Genomic DNA, 7,248 nt, shown 5'->3' with positions numbered 1-7,248 from the left:
GGGCATTATTAAATTGATGTGTATAAAATAATTTGTATAAATTTAAACTTAAGAGTTATATCTTAAATAATAATAATAAAAAAAAAACAGAAAAAAGCATTTCAATTTCTGTAGCAATGTCGCTTTGCTTTTTATCTATTTGATAATCATTTACAATAATTAATAAAAAAAATAATTGCTTAGAAAAAGTAAAATATAACCCTAATCTAAAATAACTCAAAAGTATATTTTTTCGTGGCAATGTATTCACCACACTAGTTTATCTTAGTTTGACTTTTTAAATGACATTTAAAAATATTTTTTCCTGGACTTATCCTTAGGAAGAATTTATGTAACGATTTTAAGAACCATATATGACCGCAGTATCGATAATCATTGTTTGTCTAATCTTATAACCCAAATTTATTGTAATAGAATAAAATATATATTTTGATTAATTATACAAATGTATATATATATATATATTAGATATACGCTAATTATAAAATTTAAAATACAAGAAAATACGATTTAAAGCTATTTTAGTGTATAAGAAGAGATTAGAGAATTATAGTTTTTTAATTACCAATAATATTAGTTTATAACCATTTTTAGAATAATTGATGCCAGAAAGCTCCTTAAACCTGAGCTCTAATAATTTAAGCTTAGTCCTGATATATACCCAGGTTTTTGACGCCCACTTTGTTAACTCTTAAAAGGTAGATTGTCTGCGAGTTTTACACAATATTACTTTAATTTTATCTACATTTATTTTCAATAAAATAATTTTACAGATTTTATAAAGATATTTAAAACTTAACGGCACTTGGATTAAGATCGTAAAAACTAGTTATGATAGCTGTGTCATCAGCATATATTTATAAGTCAGTTTTTTTTAATTTTTATCTCAGATAAGTAGTAAAATGCGTGTTATTTTATAAAACTAATATCAAATCATGTAATAAAAAAATATTTTTTTTATTACATAATTAAAAAATTTAAGCTGGTTTATTATAGTGATTTTTTTTAATTTTACATCACACATGTGACTATAATTTTGTATCAACGCATAGGTGGTCGAAAAAGCATCTGCTAGCATTTTGGCCTTCTCTAGATTGGATTTAGTAAAACTAACAACTTAACATATATTGATATAATATATTAATCCCATAATCTATTTACATGATTTAATGAGTTTCAACATTAATTTTGCTTTCTCATAAACTGCTATAGAAACTAACAATACTTATAATATTTTTAAAATCGCAAAGCAATACCTAATTAGTACACTGATTTTAGGATCTATTCTAAAAGTCATGTAATCAAAAAGGAAAGTCTTCTGATCAATATTTTTTTCAATTTTAATGACCCGAATGTATCTATAATTGTGTCAATAAAAAAATTATTTTACTATATATGTTTAATAAAAATCATATAAAAATATGTTCGATTAAAGCTATTTAAATTTTAGAATTTATTATGTAGTTTTTTCTCAATCACGAACACAAATTCTTGTGATACGCACACATACATCGTCGTAAAAAACGAAATCACTACATAACAGCTTTTCAGATGGTGTCATTTTTTACGAAGCAAATAACTTTTTATACTACGTAAGTGAGAAGTAAAAATATAATATCGCAGAGGCAAAGTTAAGATTTTATTCTTAAATTTTTAAAATAATAGTTTATCAACAAGTACTTTTAACAATAGTTTTTAACCATTTCTCTTACATTATTGCTATTTGACAATAACAATAGTTCGCGAAAATTGTAATTAATAAGTTATAACATATTTTTTTATAATTTGTAAAAATTTAATAAATTGAATATATTACAAAAATAATATATAAATAATATATATTTTTTGTGAAGTATATGCTGTGTATTGTAAATATAATAAAACTGAAAGCATTTTATACTTTGCTCAGAATTGGCTCTTATGTATGATATAATATAATACGTAAAGAACATTTTATTTTACATCCATGTATACAATAAACATATTATAGCAAAAAGTATAGGATAATTTGCCGTTACAAATAAATAAAATAAAAAATATAACAAAGACTAATTACTTATATTTTAATTAAATTATATATTATACAAAAATATGTTTATATCATTGCTAATTATCGCAAGTAATTAATAAAATCTATAATATTTTATTGTTTCTCACAAATATGCACTCAAGGATGTTAATATATAATCGAGTTAAAAGCGGCTCCGGTTCCTATGATAGTAAGGAAAATTATATTCACAAAGAGGGTGACTAGTCAGATTTAATATGGTCAAACGTCGTACGATCGTCTTTGTGCTCCGTTATACCATATTATTGATTACACATCCAGTGAATAAATTTAATATATTTTCTTCGCGGTTCACAGATAAACAATTAACTTATTTCACTCTGTTGTGGAAATCAACCGTCTCTTTTCATTATCAATACGTCAGTCGAGTCTGAGATCCGTTTTCACACTCGAGAAAATTCTTTCTTTCTTGCAAGCGCAATCTGTAGAAGTTCAGAGCCCCGGCAACAAAAGGCTTCGCCATTGTCCTTTTCTTTGCCTTTGAGAAGTAAGTGTCCTCTAAAATCTGGTCCTAAGCTTGCAAAGGGTGTATATTTGGCGATAACGTCTCTGGTTAGGTGATTAGTACGGCTGAGCAGACAGCGCTAATGGTATATAGACTTGAGCCGGAAACGCAATTTCTATTAGTTTCGTTTAAACCAATAGACATTCCATCCAAAAATCGATAAAAGTATTTATCAAACGATACATCTAAAGTGATTTTCTAATATTTCAATCGAATATTTCAATGCCAGGCCCTCGCATTGTAGTTTTTTATCCGGGAAATACTTTTTAACTATATACATAACACTGATACGATCAAACATATTACTTTACTGTCTACATAAAAACATAGTTTTAAAATATTTTGTTAGTCATGATTGAGAATCCGTTATCATATGTGCATATATTTAAATCATCTTGTATTTTTTACAATTAAAGATAACGTCTAAGGCACATCTAAAATATGTTTTAATTTCAGAATATTGTAAAAGCTTTGCCTACAGCTCAATTTCGAACATTTTTTTCTCACATAAATAATAAAAAAACCAACATTTATATATAAATATATAGAAAAATAGGCTTTTAAAAATAATATAAAGCCTTGTGCACGTTACATACGGTAATCCCGAAATAAATGTTGGTTCTTAATGAATCCAAAAAATTACTTTTAAATGTTTATTTTTATGTTAATAGATCAAATACATTATTTTTAGAAAGATATATTATTTTCGTACATTTCGGTTGATTTTTAATTGCATTAGTATAAAATCTTCTAGATTCAAAATACTCCGATAGTCCCCTTTTCACATCGTCAGCATTTTGATTTTTTTACTTTTATCAAGTATTGAATCGATCAAAATAAATTGTAGTCTGGAGAATAGACAGATGATATAAAATCTTCCAGTCAAGTTCCTTGATTTTATCGAGAGTCAATTTCGCCACAACGATAATAATAAATATATTGTCTGTAAGTATCTGCTAGAGGGATTTCATAAAACCACAAAGGTACTTTACATTAAAAAGTATCATTGTCTTTTATTTCAAGCGTTTATCAGCACTGTCCTAATTTGTGTAAAAGTTATTTCACTATGCGGCGATGAAAAATTGCGCAATAATAAAGATATATGAAACTCGTGTGTGCTCATGAATAAAAGTGTAATATTTTCTAACAATGCCACATTACTTGCCACATTTAGTTTTTTTCCCGTATATTTTTATAAGTATATAAATTGCCCGTTGTTTTTACTTATAAGCCGAAAGCCATTACAATCAATCACACTTGCGGTGTAAAAATGTAAAGCGTTGTTGACATTAGTGACATTATCTACTAATATGATACCAAATGATTTTCATGGCCCTTTATGTACAATAATATTTATTATTCTAAAATGTCATTTTTCTAATAAAAAATGCGCATACAATTATGTGGTGACCTAAATTTTGTACCTATTCACTGAATTTATTTCATACATGACAAAACTTGAATGTCATTGAAAATTCGATTTTCTATCCGTTTTCATCCCGCTGTTATTTTATTGCGAACCGCATTTCTCCACATTGCAATTTCATCTGTGAAATTCGATATGCTATAAGCCATAAGCAACAAAGCTATCGAGCTTTTCCAATATAATATCAAATTACATGTACTGACGTTCATTCCACAAATAATATTTAAAACATTGACGCGTTGGAAATTTACTGAAATTCTATAATACTCATTAGCTAATATTATGAATTGGTTAATAGCATGCTTTGTATTTATTACATAGTTTACATATTTATACGAATTAATAATGATAAAAATAAGCACTCTTATTTATAATTATTTATTATTAAAAAATCTATGAATGACTGTTCTATAATTGTTTTTTTAATTTTAATTTGTCATACATCACAGAATTGCTAAAAGATTTACTGAATTCAACCCATCTGACTCTTAAAACCTCAAAACATATATAGTGGCAAGATTTTTTAGGATGACTAACAATCGCTATTTTTCTCTTTAGTATGAAATAAAATCATTTCATCATCGCTAAGCAGTGTATTTAATTTTAATTAATTTAACTATTATGATTTTCAAAAATAAAATTAATCTGTTGTTTACTAATATATACAGCAGTGCAATTTAATGCAAAAAAGCTTTACTTTTACTTTAATTTAATATATAAAATAAATCTTGATACAAATATATTTTCCAAGGACACTTAATACATATCAATGGACTAGCAATAACTAGTGAAGGAGTACTAAAAACTTTTAATGATATGCCTCATTATTTGTTTGGGCATTATATTTATATACTAAAGAAATTTTATTTTTGTTACCATTCATAGCTCTGCCAGTCATATCTACAACAAGGGTTTAGATCAAAATATACCAAAAGTTTCCACGGCAAATTTCGAACTTTTGCCCTTGTTTCCTTTACAAAATAAGCTTCGTTTTAGATCGACAAACATCCGTCGGCGATAAGGTACGTCCATCGCCGCGCGGACAGTTTTCTCAAAAAGTTTTCCTTCCTCTTAACGACGGAAAAGTGTTTCAGGATGTGCTCCGCAAAGTTTGACCGTTTTCAACGGCCGTCAAAGAAGATTAATACTCAAAGCTAGCTTACTATATAATACCAATTTTGCTTATTTCCCCAATTGCATTTCACCGAAATAGCCATCTCCTATGTTTCTCTCGCTCTCCCTCACTCTTTCAGTTAATGATATAACATTTTTCAGGGTATTAATTATTAATTATTCATGTGGAAAGGTAGGGTATAATTTGTGTATGTGATAAATATTAAAGTGTTTTAATATAACAATTGCCTGAGGCAATACAAAGCATAGAAAGCTTTTCTTTTGAATTCGCGTATATTTAAACGTAATTATAATTTTCTCTTACCAACATTAATTGAATTTATATTAAATTTATATTTGCGCTTTATTATACAAATTTAACATTCTACAATAAAGTAAGTGCAACATTAACAAAATATAGCAATGAAGACTTAAAAATTAAAAATATTGCAGAGCAGCATTTTTAGATATAACCTAGGCGTTTCTGACTGAGTGAAAATCAGCCACTTGATTTAAAATAACCTTATTGAATATATGTAAATTTAAGAAAAAAACAACCATGGTAATCTATACATGAAGATATTCAATATAGAACCAAAACATATCGTGTAGAAATATTTGTAACTAATACAGTTTCTGAATTGTGTATTATTTTTTATGACTCTTTATTCCTCTCTATTTTTTTAATTTTTATGCCAATAATCCATACATTATTCTCTTAGTCATTATCAAAAATTCTAGTATAAAATTAATTCAACACTACACAATAATAGATATATTTATATTTAAAGTTAAACTTTTATATTAAATGCGTCATTTATTTCCAAAATATGATAAATTCATTTAAAATTCAGTAAAAAATCACTGCAATATATTTTTATTATTATTATGATACAAATTGCTGCAATTTGTTAATGTTAGCAAATGTTATTTAACGGTCGTTTTTTATTGTTATTTGTAAGTAATATTTTTATATTAGTAATAGTAAAACTTAAATACTTGTATTATTAAATTCATTTTTTATATAACTAAAACTATTATTTGAACTAATAATCAAGTATTTCATCGAATTAAAATTAAATCACTAAATCAATAAATAACTATCGACGTTACCAAAAAAAACAATACCGTAATTTATAAATAATCCAGATATCCTATATCTATGCCAAAAATAATAATGTGCAATGTAATTCTTATCATGAATATAATTGCGATCAATAGCTAGGTTTCCATATTAATAAATATTATAATAATTTGTCATCAGATAAGAACATATTACTTTATAACAAACAATTAACATATCACAGTATGGCAACTATATTTTTAATAAATTGTATATTAATATTTCACACCTATTTAGCATAATAGAAGAAGCTGAAGCTTTACTTTGTTTGTCAACGAAATTTATAAAATAAATTAAAAATTAATTAGTTATAATATGAAATATCATTTATAAAAATAAAATGTTTGGGATTTATGTAATATTTGCACCCTTGACATTTATAATATATTCAAGATGAGATATACAATTTATTTAAGCTTTAATTAACGAGAGAGCCTTAAGGGAGAGATCTAATTTTTTTTAATTTTCCTAATAGGTAAAATGCGTATTGTGGTTTTATTATCGACCTCTCAGATTAAACGACGTCTTTTGAGTAGCAGAGAATAAGCGATAATGGTCTAAGGCACTCGACAAAACAAAAACACTTAGCTGCTAATGGGCGCGAGAGGAATGTCGTTTGGAATCAAATTACAGAAAAGCTTCGTGTGTGTTTCCTTCTTGTCCTTTTAAGCGTTTTGCCCCCCGTCATCTCCTATTCAATTACCCGAAATCAAATCTATTGCTCCGTCGCGACCCTAAAGCCTTCTGCATACGAGGGATATAGAAAATGTCTGGGGCAAAACATTTACCATGTTGAAACCGTAATAAAAAGCAAAAAAGTGTCTAGATCGCGTTGAAATTGCTTTAGATACGTTATTTAAAAAATGTAAATATATAAATAAAAATATATAAAGAAATCTTTAATTTCACGCTACTACATTAAAAAATTAACGTCAATTTAAAAACGCTGAGTGACGTTAATTATTCAGTGTTTGCTTTCGTTAAGAGTAAATGAAGTCAATTTAAAAGTATGT

The 7,248-nt window shown here is 26.4% G+C and overlaps 1 long non-coding RNA gene across 1 annotated transcript in view; it reads left to right on the top strand.

Annotated features, from left to right (window-relative positions):
* LOC148235952 (uncharacterized) overlaps nucleotides 1-7,248 on the top strand; it is a 77,274-nt gene that overhangs the window by 51,437 nt on the left and 18,589 nt on the right. The window lies entirely within an intron of this gene.

Source organism: Plectrocnemia conspersa, unplaced genomic scaffold (genome assembly GCF_051122295.1).
Source record: "Plectrocnemia conspersa isolate PC_06_02 unplaced genomic scaffold, ASM5112229v1 ptg000004l, whole genome shotgun sequence".
Classification (NCBI taxonomy): domain Eukaryota; kingdom Metazoa; phylum Arthropoda; class Insecta; order Trichoptera; family Polycentropodidae; genus Plectrocnemia; species Plectrocnemia conspersa.
This window is presented reverse-complemented; position numbering and strand designations above follow the sequence as displayed.